At 37.3% G+C, this 18,296-nt stretch overlaps 1 protein-coding gene and 1 long non-coding RNA gene across 3 annotated transcripts in view; both read left to right on the forward strand.

Annotated features, from left to right (window-relative positions):
- The window catches only part of LOC140532869 (uncharacterized), a 127,687-nt gene extending 110,059 nt beyond the window's left edge, over positions 1–17,628 (forward strand). The window contains exon 4 of the long non-coding RNA XR_011976707.1: positions 3,302–17,628. This is a non-coding gene — a long non-coding RNA (uncharacterized lncRNA). The remainder of the gene's footprint in view (positions 1–3,301) is intronic.
- The window catches only part of ZEB1 (zinc finger E-box binding homeobox 1), a 202,168-nt gene that overhangs the window by 125,747 nt on the left and 58,125 nt on the right, over positions 1–18,296 (forward strand). The window lies entirely within an intron of this gene.

Consider the following 18,296-nt stretch of genomic DNA (forward strand, 5'->3'; position numbering starts at 1 on the left):
TATATCTTAAAAACTAGCTTTAGTGTTGGAAGGTTTTCTGGCATTGTCTCCAGAAACAGAACCCAGGGAGCATATAGCTGAGGTCCAAATGGCTTCTAGGGTATACCAAGTTAGGAGTTATAATGAAGGATTGAAACTCTGTGGGCCCTTTACCTTGTTCAGTAGTCTTCAATAAGTCTTCTCAATAAGCCAAGCCTACCACCAGACTAACTGAAAACTAGGAATGAAATCACTTTAGCTGTCTCTGGTTACCTCCAACTCAGGCAGCACTCAAAACTTCTATACATAGCACTCCTTTAAAGGAAGTCAGTAACCAATGATATTGTAAACTGTCCAAGGGGAGGAAACTCTTGCCTGTTTTGCATTTTGCAACAACTAATCCTCCTTCCCAAATTACCTTGTCGTTAACTACTTTGTAACTATTTGTACGTATTTATATTTTTGCTGTGTGTATTTTTACATGAACTTGTCACCTCTAAAAAAGTAATCTCTTTTCTAGTAGGAAGTGTTTCATTCTTGGTACTTGTAACCCCTTGCTCAGTGCCTGGCAAGTAGTAGATACTTAATAAATTAGTGTTGTGTGATTGATCCATTAATATGATTTAGTTTTCTATACTAGAAACTCAATAAATGTTTGTTTACTAACAGTGACCTTATAGATAAAGGGCAGACATCAGCAGTTTTCTTCTAAAATGTTTTGGAAAATACCATATTAAGTAATGTGACAGTTTTAGGGGCAGAGGAGTGTTTTTATTGTTAATATTTAATAGAAGAAGAAAAATAAGGTTATGGCTATGAAAACATTTACCTAAAGAAATTTAAAGGTTAGAGCATCACAGACTTGGAGCTAAAATATTATCAAAGCATAGATTTGGAGGTGAAATCGACCTTATCTAGTCCAAGCCCCTTATTTGGCATTTAGGGAAACTAAGGTCCAGAAATATGCAGTGACTTGCCCAAGGTTACACAGGAATAAAGGACAGATCCAAGATCATAGGAGATAGCACACCTCACCATGACAAGTGTGTCTTGTTACTGTGAAAAGCATCGTGAGAATGAAGAAGTATGGCCTCCCTGACCACAAGGTCTTGGGTGCAAGGTTAACTGTGAGACAGGAAGTAATTGAGTAAGATAAAAAGATAGCATAATAAAATGTTAAAGGGAACATAATCGTGTCAAATTTTATGGTTCAGAAAACAAGTTCTAGAGCATGTCATGAAGAGAAGGGCATCAGTATTGATTGAAATTATCATTGAATAGTTTTATAGATACCTTGAGATTTGAAATAAACCTTAAAGGCATATGAGCATTGAAATAGGTAAAGTGAAAATGGGAAGTTATAACAGGTTGTAACAGCAAAATAGTGAAGGGTGGCATATTTGCCACTTCATATACTGCTTTGTGACCTCCTCAGTGATACTGTCTTGTATGGTATTTAACATTTCCTATGTATAGATAAATTATCAACTCCTGAAGGATAGGGACTGAATAAGGCTTTTTATATCCAGCAGAAGAATGCAAGCAACAGGACTCTCTCTCTCTCTCTCTCTCTCTCTCTCTCTCTCTCTCTCTCTCTCTCTCTCTCTCTCTCTCTCTCTCTCTCTCTCTATATATATATATATATATATATATATATATATATATATATATATATGTATATATATGTATATATATATACATATATATGTAAAATACTCAAATATTTCTTAAAGAAGAGATAGAAATTGAAAAATTTGCATACCAGATTTCCACTAAGACAAAATTACAATATAGACAGACCTACTTTTGATCATAGGATATTCCTAGAAAGCACATCTTAAAAGTTGGTATTAGAATTGTATTTCTTACCAAGGACCAGGTATCAGGTAAACCACATATATTTGCAATATGTGATAGAAGCAAGTATATAACTAATCAAGTTCTGTAGTCACTTTAAATGATTGTACTCAGTGTTCTATAAAATAAGCATAAATGCATTGTATGTATAGAGAATAGAGAGAGAGAGATACCCTAGTATACTAGAAAGTATACATGCCACACATAAAAGGCATATCATAATCTGATAAATCTGATCTAAAATAATTATGCTAATATTAAAAGTATTGAAGATTTAATCAGTTTTAATTTGCTTATTTTAAAAAAAATAGAAGAACATTTGGGGAGTAATTTAGGCAACCTAATAACTAAGTACATTATAAAAACTGGAAGGAAAATGTATACTGCTTTTTTCCCTTCAATAAGCAAGTACAGTCATTCTAAAATTATTCTACTGTCCTTTAGAGCTATGTCCAGAGTAATGAGTGAACAATATCCATTTATTATTCAGAAACAGATTTAGAGCTGGAAGGGACCTTTTTAATCTTATTTAATATTACTCTTCTTCAAAGAACTCTGCATTCCAGCCTAATTGTATTTCCTAAATTTAATATTCCATCTCCCTACTTCCTATTTCTGAGATGTGCTCTCTTCATCTTTGCCTTTCTGAATATTTCTTTTCCTCAGTTTACTTCACACCTCCTTCATGAAGTCTTCCCTGTTCCACTTCCCCAGGTGTTAATGCTTTCCTCTTCCTCAGTTTTCCCTGTACTATGTTTATCTATGTCCTGAAGACAGGTACCGTTTATTTTTTATGTTCATCTCCCTAGTACCTAAAGCAGTGCTTTGTCATGTATCATCTGCTTACTAAGTGTGTTGCATTACATTGAATAGGAGCTCTAGCGTTTTAGACAACAAAACGTATTCTAGCGTTCCCAGGAAAAGCCCTAGCTGGGAAACGCAAGCCAAAGGGGATGATTTTTGAAAGATTGTTGTTGTTCAGTCACATCCGACTCTTCTTAACCCCTTTTGGGGTTTTCTTGGCAGAGAGACGCTGCATCTGAGACCAGATTTGAACTTGGATTTTCCTGACTGGGCCTAGCATTCTATCTACTCTGCCACCTAGCTGCCCCTTTTGAGAGGTTCTTTTAGTAATGGGCTATGTTCTTTAAATAGTATATAATTTAAAATGATTAAATCTGTTAAGTGGTTTTTTTAATCTACTATAATTATTTTTATCATTTCTAGGTTTTACTATTTGCATTGATTTGTGTAACCTTGTTTTTAACACTCCAATTAAAGGCATTCTTAAGATGCATGACTGTTTCAAAAGGCATTCAAAGTATCTTACTGGTTCTTAGGTATATCATATTTACCCCCAAACATTTGCTTTGTCAAAAATTACAATCCTTTATCCCAAACTCATGATGTAAAGTCCATGCAAAAGAACACAAAATTTATGTTACATGTTTTCATGTTTTTCTAGAATGGCATCTTTCTGAAAAAGATTTCAACTCCCACTATTCCCAGGTAAATCAGGTATGCAAATTCCAAAAATTCCTTGGTGTACACTCAGTTCATTTTATTTCTAAATAACATATTCCAAACTAAATATAAAAATTCTAAATAGATTTTAGCAATGTTCCTGCCCTATGGTCTATGGTGATTATATGGACTCATTTTCACGGCCCGAGAGGTAAATACCCTGTCCTATGTCACTGTCTCTGTGACACAAATTTGTCTCTTGATTGTGTCATTTTGAAGCATTCTCTTATTTTTCATGCTCTTATATTTCATGAAAAATGTACTCTCCTATCTAGATTATAAACAACTTTATTAAATGGGTCTAGCAATTTTAGACCCAGAGCAGATGCAGAGTTAGCAATTTTTCAGAAGCAACAGGTCCAGTCTTTTAGTCACGGTAATTTACGGTTTGAAGCCAAAAATATGTCAGCACACTTCAGTATTTCTGTGAGAGAGGCAGCCTGAACTGGTGCTTCTGACTCACACAGGCTCTGTACAACTCTAAGTTACAGAAAAGATGTTGACTTCTTGAAGGACTGCAGACCTTTGAAGACTTAGTGACCTTCATCCATATCCTCCCATAAGTCCTTCACAGGGAGCCATCCAGAGTGATAGGGAGGTTTTCTAGATGTTTTGAAATTGTGTGTTTACCTGTGCAAGCATGTTGTTGGTGATCCATCGCTCTGCAGGCAACCTGAGCTGCCTCCACCCTCTACCCCTCCCACATCTCTTCTCTGTATAGCTTGTTATGTGCAGAATTGACTGCATGTGGTCATTTCCCTGCCTCCTCCTTGTGAATTCCTGGAGGGCCAGGGCTGTGTTTGCCTCTTTTAGTGTCCTCTGTACTTAGCACAGTGCACAGTACAGTGTGGTTGTTCAGTTGTGCCCAATTCTTTGTGACACAGGATTTTCATGGTAAAGATACTGGAGTGGTTTGCCATTTCCTTCTCCAGTGGATTAAGGTAAACACAGGTTAAGTGACTTGCCCAAGGTCACACAGCTAAGCTAGTGTCTGAGGCAGAATTTGGACTCAGTTCTTCTGAACTCCAGGCCCAGCACTTCATTCACTAAACCACCTGGTTGCCTGCTTGGCATATAGGAAGCACTTAATGTTTGTTGACTGACTGACTGACCCTAACTGTCTATGACTGGCTTTGCTCTTTATCTGATCATCCACCTCTCTGATGTTATCCTTTCCCTACTTCTCCAGCATTTGCTGGTGACATGTTCTGCCCCACTCATAACCACTGTGAACCCCTGAGTTTTCCTCTGAGTGATGCAACTTCAATTTTGGGGAGACATTATTTCATGATCAGGGGAAGGGAAGAGAAGAAACCCTTGAGAGCCTCTCCTGCATGCCGGGCAGTGTGCTGAGAGGTTTACACAGATCCTGTTTGATTGGTTGTTTCAATTGATTGTTAGCAATACCTTTGAAAAGTAAATGAGCATTTTAAAAAAGTTTTTAAAACTTTATTTTATTTTTAATATAATTCAGTTTTCAGTTTGTAGCATTCATTTCCACAAGAATTTGAATTCAAAATTTTCTCCCCATCTCCCCCTAACCCCCACCCCAGAACAACATGCACCTCATCCACACCTTCCTCCAGTCTGTCCTCCCTTCTATTACCCACCCTTCTTCCATCCCCCTTCCTCTCAGTTTTCCTGTAGGGCAAAATGGATTTCTGTACTCCATTGCCTGTATAGCTCGATTTCCAGTTGCATGCTAAAACAGTTTTTAACATTCATTCTTAAAGTTTTGAGTTCCGTACTCTCTCCCTCCGTCCCCACCCACCCTCATTGAGAAAACAAGCAATTCAATATAGGCCATACATATGTAACAATGAAAAGCACTTCCATAATAGTTATGTTGTGAAAGATTAATCACATTTCCCTCTGTCCTATCCTGCCCTTCATTTATTCCGTTCTCTCCTTTGACCTGTCCTCCCACAATAGTGTTTGCTTCTGATTATCCCTTTCCCCAATTTGCTGTCCCTTCTACTATCTTCCCTCTCCTGTCCCCTTCACCCTTGCCTTCCTGCAGGGTAAAATAGATTTCCATAACAAATTGAGCATGTATTATTCTCTCCTTAAGCCAAATTCCATGAGAATAAGGCTCAATTATTTCCTTTCATCTCCCCCTTCTTCCTCTCCATTGTAAAAGCTCTTTCTTCCCTTTTATGTGAGATGATTTGCAACATTCTACCTCTCCCTTTCTCCTACTCCTAGTACATTCCATTCAACAGTAAATTTTATTTTTTTAGGTATTCTCCCTTCATATTCAGCTCACCCTGTGCTCTGTGTGTGTGTATGTATGTATGTGTGTATATGTATACACACATACATACATATATACATACACACATACACCCATGTACATCCCTAGATATATATAATATACACATATGTACACATACACATGCACGCACACACATATAGATAGATAGATAGATAGATAGATAGATAGATAGATAGATAGATATGTTCCCTCTAACTACCCTAATACTGAAAAAGATCTTATGAGTTACAAATAACATCTTTCCATGTAGGAATGTAAACAGTTCAACTTTAATGAGTTCCTTAAGGCTTCTCTTTCCTGTTTACCTTTTCATGTTTCTTTTGATTCTTGTACTTGAAAGTCAAATTTTCTATTCAGCTCTGGTCTTTTCAACAAGAATGCTTAGAAGTCCTCTATTTCATTTTTTCCCTTGAAGTATTATGCTCATTTTTGCTGGGTAGGTGATTCTTGGTTGTAATTCAAGCTCCGTTGACCTCTGGAATATCATATTCAAAGCCCTGCAGTCCCTTAATATAGAAGCTGCTAGATCTTATGTTATCCTAATTGTATTTCCACAGTACTGGAATTGTTTCTTTGTAGCTGCTTGTAATATTTTCTCCTTGACTTGGGAACTCTGGAGTTTGGCTGCAGTATTCCTAGGAATTTTCTTTTTGGGATCTCTTTCAGGAAGCTATTGGTGAATTCTTTCAATATATATTTTACCCTCTAGTTCTAGAATATCAGGGCAGTTTTCCTTGATAAGTTCTTGGAAGATGATGTGTAGGCTCTTTTTTGATCATGGTTTTCAGGTAGACCAATAATTTTTAAATTGTCTCTCCTGGATCTATTTTCCAGGTCACTTGTTTTTCCAATGAGATATTTTACATTGTCTGCTATTTTTTTCATTCATTTGGTTTTGTTTTATAATTTCTTGATTTTTCATGAAGTTATTAGCTTCCATCTGCTCCATTCTGATCTTTAAGAAATTATTTTCTTCAGTGAGCTTTTGGACCTTCTTTTCCATGTGGTCAGTTCTGCTTTTTAGGGCATTCTTCTCTTCATTGGCTTTTTGGACTTCTTTTGCCATTTGGGTTACTCTATTTTAATGCTGTTATTTTTGTTAGCATTTTTTTGTCTCTTTTAGCAAGCTGTTGACTCATTTTTCATGATTTTCTTGCATCCCTCTCATTTCTCTTCCCAATTATTTTTCCTCCACCTCTCTTATTTGATTTTCAAAATCCTTTTTGAGCTCTTCCATGGCCTGAGACCATTGCAATATTTTTTGGAGGTTTTGGATGTAGAAGCTTTGATTTTTATGTCTTCCTATGCTTTGTTCTTTCTCATCCAAAAGGATGGAAGAAAATACCTTTTTACCAAGAAAGTAACTTTGTGTAATCTTATTTTTTCCCCCTTTATTGGGCATTTTCCCAGCCAGTTACTTGACTTTTGAGTCCTTTGTCAAGTGGAGGGTATACTCTAGAGACCTATAATTTCTCAGTTCCTCCAGTGTAGCACAATCAAGGGAGAGGAGTTTACTCCTCTCCCTGGACTGTGCTCTGGTCTGTGAGCAACCACAATCACTCTTTTCTCCCAGGATCTGGGAGGAAGATTGCCTCTCTACAGTCACTACCAGCTCTATCACACCATCGCTTCTCCTCACCTCAGGACTGCCATTCAGAATTGAGACTCTGATCAGCAGCTCAATTCCCCCAGTGACTTTAGGCCAAGGGTTCCAAAAGTGGCTGCTACTGCTGCAGAGGCTGATGCTGTCCTGGGGCCAGGGCTGGGGCCAGACCGTGCTCCCCTCTAACCCAAGTGAAAGAGCTTTCTTACTGACCTTTGAAGCTGTCTTTGGCATTTGTGGGTTGAGAAACCTAGGAACCACAGCTATTACCCATGATTGTGCACCCTGATGCCTACTCCAGTCCTGTTCATGCTGGGTGGCCAAGGCTGGGCTGTGTTCTACTCCAAGCTGATGTGATAGACCTGTCAGCCTTCCAGCCTGTCTTGGACTGGAAATCTCTTTCACTCTGTCATTTTGTGGCTTCTGCTGCTCTAGAATTTGTTTAGAGTCATTTTTATAGGTATTTTATGGGCTATGGGGGGAAGAGCTAGAGCAGGGCTGTCCTACTCTACCATCTTGGCTCTGCCCCCAAGACATTATTTTAAAATTATTAAAAGGTAGCTTTTACCAGATGAGTGTAATCCTTATCCCTCTTGATGACCACAAGAGAATGAAAAGTTGTATGTCTCTGGTATAAAAACAGCAATGTGGCCCCAGGTCTTTAGTAGAAATAGTGTCAGCTCTGCACCTTGGACACGATCTGTGTGACCCCATCTCACTTAAATTTCCTGCCTGGGTCTATAAAATGAGAAGGTTGGCTGGAGACATAAGTGGAGAAGAGGCATCTGGTGTAGCGTTGGTTGGCTGGTTGGCTGGTTTTGTTTTTGTTTTGTTTACTGTTTTGATCAGCAACTTTCTAAGGATACCGGATATTTGGTGGAAAGCAATTGACAGTTAACCTAACCACATTAGTGATTATCTGAAAAGTTAATTTTGTTTACATATATCTTTTTACATTTCTAAAAGTAACTACATAAAAGGCAGTGATTTTTTTCCATCTAAAGGGAAATATTGGTTGATGTCCTTTGTTCTTGATGAGGACCAAAATGACATCACTATGCTAGAGTCAAGTTTCAGTGCCTTCGACTGTGGCTGATCAGACCAAGATGAGCTCGGAGTATTCTACCACAGATCAGGCACACATAGTCTGTGAACATTTGGGGTGGATTCTCTCAATTTGCATATCTTGCATTTTTTGGTTATTTTGTTTATTTTGCTTGTTTGTTTAGCTATTTCAGTTCTGCTTTGTTCATAGAGCACAGCACCTTTCCTGATGTGGGCGTGCCAGTGTCTCCCATATCACATAGTCAATTCCCAAGTTCAAATGCTGGTTTAAAATACTTGGGTTTCTTTTTTCTTTCTTCAAAGATCTGTCTCCTTTTAACTAAATAACTTCTAACTTTACAAAATGGAACAAAATGGAATTCTTTCTGGTTGTAATATTTCTACACCTATTTTCAATTACTAAGAAACGTAAGCAATTCTTCATTATCTTTAGATTACTCACACCCTGTGTTTTTCTATCTAGCATTCTTCAAGTTAATCTTTCCTTTTCGTTAAGATGTGGTTGTTCAGGAAATAAAAGCATACTTCCTTTTATACAGATACACTCTTACACCTTAGTTAAATCTAATTTTGTAGGCCACATTATATTTAAGGTGTACCAGTGAGTTAATTATTTAAAAGAATATGAAGGCAAATAATATTTGCATGATTATGTTACTGAAAAGTTTTTCCTTTTTCTAGAGAAAGTTCCCTCAGTTATCTCTTTTTTGGTATATAAATCTATATTTTTAGTTATCAAGTTTGCTTAAGGTAAAAAACAAAAGTATATACTAAATTGATCATTTGCCACCACACATAATGTAGTAAGAAAACATTTTTTAACTCCAAGTTATCTTTAGATTTTATACAATTTAGTATTTTCTGTGACATTACACAGACTTCCTTGTCTCTGTCCCATTGGCCCCCTAGACAAATCAAGAATTAGCTATATATTAACTAAAGAAACACAAATTAGGACCCATAACTTCCTCTAGGCAAATAACAGTTTGGGAGTTTTAATAAAATCCCTTAATATCAATAATGGTAGTAGCTTGGAGAATTTTTTTCAATCTAGTTTTTTAACCTTTTATACAGGTACCTTTTTGTGATAGCATTGACAAAATTAACTCCTGTTGTGATTTTTTTTCATTTTATAAATTTAAATATAAAAAATTTCTATGTATAGGCTACCATGGAACTTAATAAACAAACCATGTCTTTTATTCCCATTTCTTGTACATAGAATATTTTACCTGAAAGGAACTTTTCCCCTCCCCCATTTCCTGCTGTCACAGATACCTAACCACTAAAGAAGTTGGTGAGTTGCTTGAATTGCTGCTATCATCATTCATTCAACAAATACTGATTAGACATCTCCTATGGGCAAGATACAGCCCTATGTTGGCCCTACGGAGATGATGAATGAGGCATGATTCTTGCCTCAGGGTACTTACGTCCTCGTAAACAAAACAGACCAATACTGATGATGCCAGGCACCAAAATAAGGGAATAGAGACGTCACTTTTTGTCTTGGGTCAGGAAGGCCATCTTGGCAGAAGTTGCCTTGTAGTTATACCTTAGAGGATGGGCAGAATTCCCAAGATAGAGATAGGGAGGAAAGAAATTTTGGAGAGGAAAAATAGCATGAACAAGTAAGGCATGGTTTATTTGGGGAATTACAGTTTGTATAGTTTGGCTAGAGGGCCAAGGGGTATATGTATGTAGGAGGAGAGAATCCTTGAAAGTTAGATTGGGGTCAGGTTTGTGGTAGGATAATGGAGAAGGACTATCGGTTCTATCGGTTATTGGTATTGGTTGATTTTTTCTTCTGATGAGTGACCTAAACAAAGCAGTGTTTTTTAATCTCCTAATAGCATGTAAAATGGATTGTTGGTTTGAGAGACTAAAGGTAGGAGACCAGTTTTGAACTTGTTAAACAGGCATCTAAGCTAGATAGTCAGAGGCAGGTAATAGAGACAGGTGGAACAAAATATCCCCAGAACCAGAGTGGTTATGGGTGATTTGGAGTTAGGGGACAGAGAGAAATCAAAGACAATTCTTTGTAAGCTGGCCAACTTTGCCATACAAGCATTGGTGGAAGGGAATCGGTGTGTTTAGCCTAGAGAGGCATTTGCTTGCTGTGTCTCCATATTCCCTGTGCCCTTTCCCCACCTTTTCTCTTACTGATTTCCTATTCCAGAAATTTCAACCCCACAAAACTCCCAAATTTCACCCTCTCCAATTACAGAGTAACTAGGAAATGATTAACAAAATTAAAATATACTGTAATATAGATGATGTTGATTTGTGGTTTTCTTTGTGGCCTGTAGGAATTGAGTTCTATTTGAATTTGACACCACTGCTCTGCTCTGTGCTTTCTTGTATTGCTTACTCTCAAGAGTAGTTCTTTAGTGCGCTGAATGAATGGAAAAGCATTTATTGTGTTAGATACTCTGTGTAAATTGTTTTTACAAAAAGAAAAAAGCAACTGTGTAACACATTCATCTCCTTAAGAATCTAATATTTAAAATTATTTTCAAAATGGAGTAATTCTACCCCAGAACATCTCATTCCCTAGGCAAAATTTCAAGATCATTAGTTTTTCCTGTATGTTTCTTTACTCGTATATAGTCCCAGTGATAGAGAACAATCAAAGTGTTTGTTCAGAGACCCTCCCACCACCCCCTTTGATTCCTAGAGATGCTGGGAAATCATTCTTACTCATAAGATTCTTCTGAAATTTTGGACTGGGCAAAGTTAACACATTGCGGTCGCTCAAAATATTTTACTGGTTGATGGATTGTCCCATACTCTTAGAAGCACATTCAGCGTTTTGTGTTGGGATTTTTTTCTCTTTTACAGGATGTTCCCCTCTAAATTGTAGGCTTCATGTGAAAGGTTTGTCTTCTCTGACTGCAGGTTTGGGGATTTTGGTGGGAATGGACAGAGTACAATTAGATCTGAATTAATTTAGCCCTAATAACAGGAAAATTATATTGTTTGTGTCAACAATACAAAGAAAAGTTTTTTTACCTGTGGTCTTAGGTAACACATGACACTATTAACACCTGAAGCAAACTGAAAGTTAATCTTTATTTTACATGTATTCTATGTCCATCCCAGAGCTCAAAGCTACAGTTTATACTGATCTCCTGTATAATTGTATTATTTTAAAACATTTGAACTTCCTTGACTATAACTTAATGATTTAATATAAGATTGTAAGGAAGCGTAATTGTATTTGGTTCAATGTTGTAGTGCTCTTTTGTTGAACTGTATTCATCTAATTTTTTATTAAAATCGTTTTTGCATTAATTACCTGAGAAACAGATGTTTAACAGCATGGGGACATAATTAGTGTAGGTTTATATGAATTGTGTGGTAATTACTAATACTGAAAAGAATATGCCATGTTCTTTAAAGGATGTATATAATACAGTGAATATAGCAATGATGCATTCTGGTTTTGCTACAGCTGTGTTGAGAAAAACAGTACTTATTTTGAATTATGGTGATTCTGATTGTTTTAACTTGTGATTTCCTGAGGATGTTGTGTTTGTGGTGAATTTTATTATCTATAGGTTTCCAAGATGTCAGTATCATTCTAGATACAAAAATTATAGTTTGGAGTAGCTTATAGTTTCAATGGTGTCTGAGATTCTGTAAAGTAAGACTATGTTTAATGAGGTATAGTTTTTCTGCTGAAATTAAAGATAATTTATTATTTTCTATGTGATTCTAATGATGAGAACACTTTAATTTTTTTTAATGTCACATGCTTTTTTTTTCCCTGGTTCATGGTATTCTATTACTTTAATTAAATCTAGGACCTGATAGTGAACTGTGACAGTTAAGTTGAGAATGTGTCAGTGTTAGCTAACCAGTAGATTCTGTATTTCTTCAGCCAAAGGTTGGAACTGGAATATACAAATGTGTTTGTGGGCTGTCTGGCCTCTAGACTTTTGAGAGTAGAGAAATATCTGTTAGACTTTTGGTCATCTCTTTTTTTTTTCTGCTTTATGTGAGTAGAAACAGTGACATTTTATGAATGAGAGCTTGCCTGTTTGCTAAGTTATTGTAGCAACTAACATATCTTGTTTTGCGTTTTGGATTGTCTGTTGCAGAATTTCCTATAGAATCACAGTATTCTCTGGGATATGACTGGGGGTTTCATAAGAACATTTAAGTACTGGCTATATTTTTCCCATGAAATATTAGTTTACCCATGGCCCAGTACCTCCAGATTCTGAGCTTACACAGACCAGGTTCAATCTTGGGAGCAGCCCAAAAATCTTATCTCTTTAGTTCATTTCATCTCCATCCAGGATTACTTCTCAGGACCTCAATGTAGTTTGTTCCTTGTACAAGATACTCCCATCTCCCCACTCTTCGTCTTTGTACTAGCTAGTTCTCCCCACCCCCATATCTGAAATGTAGATTACCCCAGATGTGACTACCAGAGCCTTAGCTCCCATATAAGTGCAGGAAGTAACAGTTCATATTGGGTACAGGGCAGCCTTTATTTCATTCCATAGGCAAAATTCAGAATACTCAAAGGACTTCAATAGGCCAGAATCAATTGATAGAATTCCTTTCTTCTCTGCTGAGTCCCACTTTCTGCCCAAGAACTTGCCCATACAGTCCTATAGACTCATAGTACCACCCTGTAGTTTGGATGCCCCTCAGAAGAGAAATGAACTTAGAACTGCAAGTCACCTCTTTTCCCCATCTGAGGAGATGTACTCTACCACTGGCCTTTGCTACCTCTTAGGTGGTATGGGTGAGAGCATGTGCAACAGCAACATCTTCTCCAGTGCTCCATAAGAAGCCACAAAAATGAGCCTGTGTGAGGGCACAGCTGCACAGCCTTTTTCTGCCCACAATCCACTCTCACTTCTAGATTTCTTCAGCCCTTTCAGAATCTTCCAAAGGACCAATTTTTGCTCTTAAGACTTCCCACTACAAAGGTGATCCAGAGTATAGAAGTAGTCAAATCAACTCCAGAAATGTCCTGGATCCCCTCAGCTAAGTACCAGTCAGCACATCCATAACCTTCCATTAGACAGATGCAATCAAAATTCCAGTCTTACTTCCTCCATCAAAATTCATCATGTTCCCTTGGTAAAACTTATACTAATAAATAATAAAATTGGATACCTACCAAAAGTACATATCATATGAAGTAATTTATTACCTTGAAATCAGCTCCCCACACCTGCAGATCTCTAAGAATTATTTGATTTGTTTGTTAATTTTTCTGGAGAGGGAGGGAGGGAAGGAGGCAGAGAGAGAAAGGGGGAGAGGGAGAAAGAGAGAATTAAAACCTCTAGAATTCTTAAGAATCTAGGATGGATCCAAACTTGGAGAGAGGTCTTCCAAAAAGTTTTTGCCAAAGAGTCAGCCCCAAGCAGCCACAGAAATAGCGAAGAACCATGGACCCCAAACAGCTCCCAACTGTTTATAAGCATTTGAGATTGTAGTCTGACTTACTGTCTAGAAGGAAACCAGCTTTTTCTTTAGAATACTGAGGTGTGGAAACAAAAGAAATGAGAAAGAAAATTGTGAAAAGAAAAATAGCAAAATTAGAAGTTGTGATCAACAAATATTTGATAGAGAAAAAAAGAACCAGTGGTAACAAGATAGAAGAGAAGGATCCCTGGGGAGAGCAGGTACCTCGGTGGTCCATGCTTCCAGCCCAGCTCTGTGAGGAAAAAGAAGGAAGCAGCTGCTGACTCCACAGGAGCTTGGGTTAGGTGGACATCAGGCTCATGGGGAACCTTGGAAGAAGTGCAGTAAAAGGAAAGAAAAAACGCTCTTGTCTCTTCACAGACTTTGCACGTCCTTTTGAGGGAGTCACCCCTGCCCCATTCTTGGCCAGCCTGAATTCACAGCAGCTCTCATGTTTTGAGGTTGACATTTCTGCCTCCTCTGCCCTTCAGAACTTGCTAATCCAGCTGCTGCTCCATTCCCCTTCCTATCTGCCTCTGCCATCTGTGCCGACCCTCTAGCCTTTTACCGAAGTCCTTCTCCTCTGTCAAAGGCCTACCATCTGAGACATCCTCTAAACTCATACTAATCCCGTCTGTTTCTCTTCTAAAGCACATCTATCAATTCCTACCATTGAACAGCAAATTTGGCAATTCCAAATATGCTGAAGAAGGAAATAGTTGGGGAAGCCCTGAGTTTGATTTGGTGTACACTGAAGCAGTATTTACTAAAAAAAATTCAGTTGTCAGAAAAAGTAAATGCAGCTTCCAAAGATGATATCCTTGTATTTTTGTTTCTCAATGTGATCTAAAGATAGATCAGTTTTAAAACTTGAGAGTTTCTTTCCACCTGTGTACCGCTCAAAAGAAGTATTGTCTTGTTATTTTAGCACTTTACTCTGCAGTGTCTTCCTAACCTCCCACCTGTCCCTAATAACACACTCACAATTAATTATGACATGAAAATAATATCCATTGGTGGGAGCAAGAATTAATGTTTAGTTAGAGCAAAGAAGAAAATGACTGAGAAGTCTTTCCCCCTACTCTTAGAACAAGCTTTACTGCCTTTTTAATGAGGTCAACCAGGAGGGAGCGTTTTGAAGTATGAGATCCCTTATTTAAAGACCATCACTGCGTAATTGCCCTTTTATTTGAAATTGACGCTTTCACTTGTGTTTCTACCTTTTGTTTGTCTGAAAAAGCAATGTGACCTGAAATCCTTTCTACACTGATTCTATATGTAGCTTGTTGTCCAATGCCAGCATTAGAAAGCTATAAATAGGGAGGCTTACAGAGAAAGTGTGGAGGGCCTAGGGAGAGCTTTTTCAAGTGAGATTGACTAGAAAAGAGGTTTATACAAACATATCCCTTCACAAATTGAATAGACATTTTTGGCAACTTCCCTCTTCACCCTCATTCCCCCTTCCCTCTCCAAAAAGTACCACTTTTCTATTTTTTCCAAGTCTGGCAATAAATAAACAAACAAATAAATAAATGATTGTCCTTTGAGATTTCAGTGAATCAACAAGTATTTGTCTTAAACCATGTTTGGCATTGTAAAGGAATATAGACATATGAAATATGGCTTTTGCCCTCAAAAATCTTATACCTTAAGTAAGAAATTAAGTTTAATTTATAGATCTACTTGGAAAAGCAGAGTAGAAAAAGTTAAGAACTTAGTTCCTTTAAGTGTAATTTCCATTGATTTTTATTTTTTTAAATGTAGACAAATATACTTTTTCTTCTTTGTTTAAGGCTTTGTAATTTTCCATTTTTAATTAAAAATTTCTATTGATTCCTTTTGTTTTTATGCCACAGCAATTTCCAGATACAGCCCCATCCACTCATTGAATCCTCCCTGGTAATATAAACAGTTAAACATTGTCACCTTGCAAGTGACTTCTGATAGTGTACTTCTCCCTGTAATTTCCTACCTCTGCTTAAAGGGAGGTACATTTTTCTTATCAGGACCAACTTTGATCGTTATAGTTACTCGGCATTTGAATTTGTTTTAGTATTCTGTTCATTTACATTATTATAGTCACTTTGTATGTTCTCTTGGTTCCATAAGCTTCCCTGCATCAGTATCTACCAGATTTCCCATGGGTTTCTAAATTCCTCATATTCATTATTAAGGTACAGTAACCATCATATGCATTGCGTTCATACACCTTCACTTGTTCATCCATTCCTCAGTCAGTAGGTACCTACTTTATTTCCAGTTTTTTGTCAGCACAAAAAAGTGTTGTTAAGAATATTTTGGTCATGGTAATATTTTGACCTTTTCTGCCATTAACATCCTGGGGAATATATGCCCAGTAGTGGACAGTCTCTGAGCTCTGAACATTTTAGTGACTTTTCTGGCATAATTAATTGCAAATTGGTTTCCAGAATAGTTGGACCAATTCACAGCTCTCTCAATTGTCTATTGGTTTGTTTGTGTTCCTATAGGACATCCAACATAAACTGTTTCTTTCTTGTTATCAACTCTGCCATTTTGTGGGGTATAAATGAAACCCTCAGAGTTTTAATTTGCATTTCTCTTATTAGTGACATGAAGCAAATACAGTTGTTAGTTTGCAGTTAATTTGAAAATTGTTAGTTCAAAAAATGAAACTTAAAAATGAAATTAAACTTAATTACTGTAGTCAGACTACTACAGAGAAGAGTCAACAAAGTACATCTTCCTCTCTTCATTGCAGAGGTAGGAAATGTGGTATATGGCATTGTCAGACATGGTTGATACATTGGTTAAGTTTGCTGAGCTCCTTTTCTTTAAAATTTTTTGTTTAAAGGAATGGATTGCTATGCTGGGGTAAGTGTATTCAGAAATGAATTGCTATAAAAATACAATAATATTTTTAAAGGGAAAGATTCTTTAAGTTGGAGAATATTTTTATAAGTAAATTATATATTGGGGAATGACTCTGGGTTATTTACTTCTGCTAATTCCCTAAAACTGGTGTCTTGAAAAGTCATAGTGCACCTACAGGTTTACAAAAAGATAATTTTTAAGTTTAATTACTTACATTTTTGTACATTTTGAATCATGAAATTTTAATATTATTAAGATAGGGCTCCCTGGCATTATCTGTGGTCTAGATAACAGTTTTTGAATGACCCTTCCTGAGGCCAGAAGATTTGTAGAGGAGATTCTCTTGCCACCTCAGTCATCTGACCTATTTCCCATTAAGCTTTTTCTTGTGGAGTCATGTCAGAACTGTTATGTAAGCATCAAAACCGTATTCTTTGGATGATCCTGTTCGGGCGCCAGATGCCCGGGGCGACTCCCGGGCCTTCGCCTTCTACTTACCTATCCCCGGTCCTTGGACGTCTCCGGCCCTCCTCCTGGTTCGGGGGAGGGAATTCCCTCTCCCTGTTGGGGAAGGGGAATAAACAGGCAGAGCACCCGAAAGGAGTTGCAGCCAGCAAGCTTTATTCCGTTTCTCTCGCTCTCATGATCATCCCCTTTTATTATCCCCTGTCTCCTCCCCCGTACCTCCCATGGGCAGGCGAGCTCCTCCCAAGTGCCTCCCCGTGGGTGGAGCCAGCCTGTTACCAGGGCCATCCCAATACCTTGTGGCTTGCTAGACCAGCTAGCCTGCCACGTAAGCAGGTTTGGACCCTCAGGCGTCTCACGGTCCTCACGGGGGACCCCGGTCCAGAGCTGTCCCCCAACATGATCCTAAGGCTAAAATTATAAATACAATTCTTTCAGTCACTGAGAGGCAACTGATGAAAGTTTTTACACAGTTCAAAAATCAACTACGGAAACAGTGGTTATGTTGAATGAATTTTAATAAGAAACAGCAGTATTTTGTAATTTTAAGTAATTAACCATTAAAATATTGCTTGTACACTTTGTGTACAAGCTAGGGAGAGCAGGGAATAGAGCACTGGCCCTAGAGTCAGGAAAACCTGAGTTCAAATCCAGCCTCAGACACTTGGCACTTAATTAATTGTGTGACCCTGAGTGAGTCTCTTAACCCTGATTGCTTCACCAATAAAAAGGGGGAATTTATACTTTTCATGTTATTAAAGTTTAACAATACACTAAGACTTGTGGGACACCTTACAAATCTTATATAGCAATTTTTATCAGATATATTTGATGTATATGTTTCCCAGTTGATAGTTTCCCATATTAACAATGTTACATTTATTTTACTCTTATAAAAACATTTTAGTTAATATAATTGTCTTGTAAAAATAATTAATATCTTTTTATTATGGCTTATATCTTATTTGGTTAAAAATACTTTCCCTTGATAGTGATAGTGAAAGGTATCACTTTCCACTCTCAATTTTTAAAAATTATATGACATTCTATATGTCTTTGAGCTATTCAGAACTTATCATGACATGATAAGTTAATAAGCAACATATACCATGGCATGTAATTTTAGTTTCAAAAGCAATGTGGGTGAATGAAGTATTAGTAAAATAATATAATAATGAGATGCTGATCTAAACCCATTTTCTGCCAAACATCTTTAGAATTTTCTCAACAGCTCTTGTCAGATAGGGA

The sequence above is a fragment of the Notamacropus eugenii genome, chromosome 3, assembly GCF_028372415.1.
Source record: "Notamacropus eugenii isolate mMacEug1 chromosome 3, mMacEug1.pri_v2, whole genome shotgun sequence".
Lineage (NCBI taxonomy): Eukaryota > Metazoa > Chordata > Mammalia > Diprotodontia > Macropodidae > Notamacropus > Notamacropus eugenii.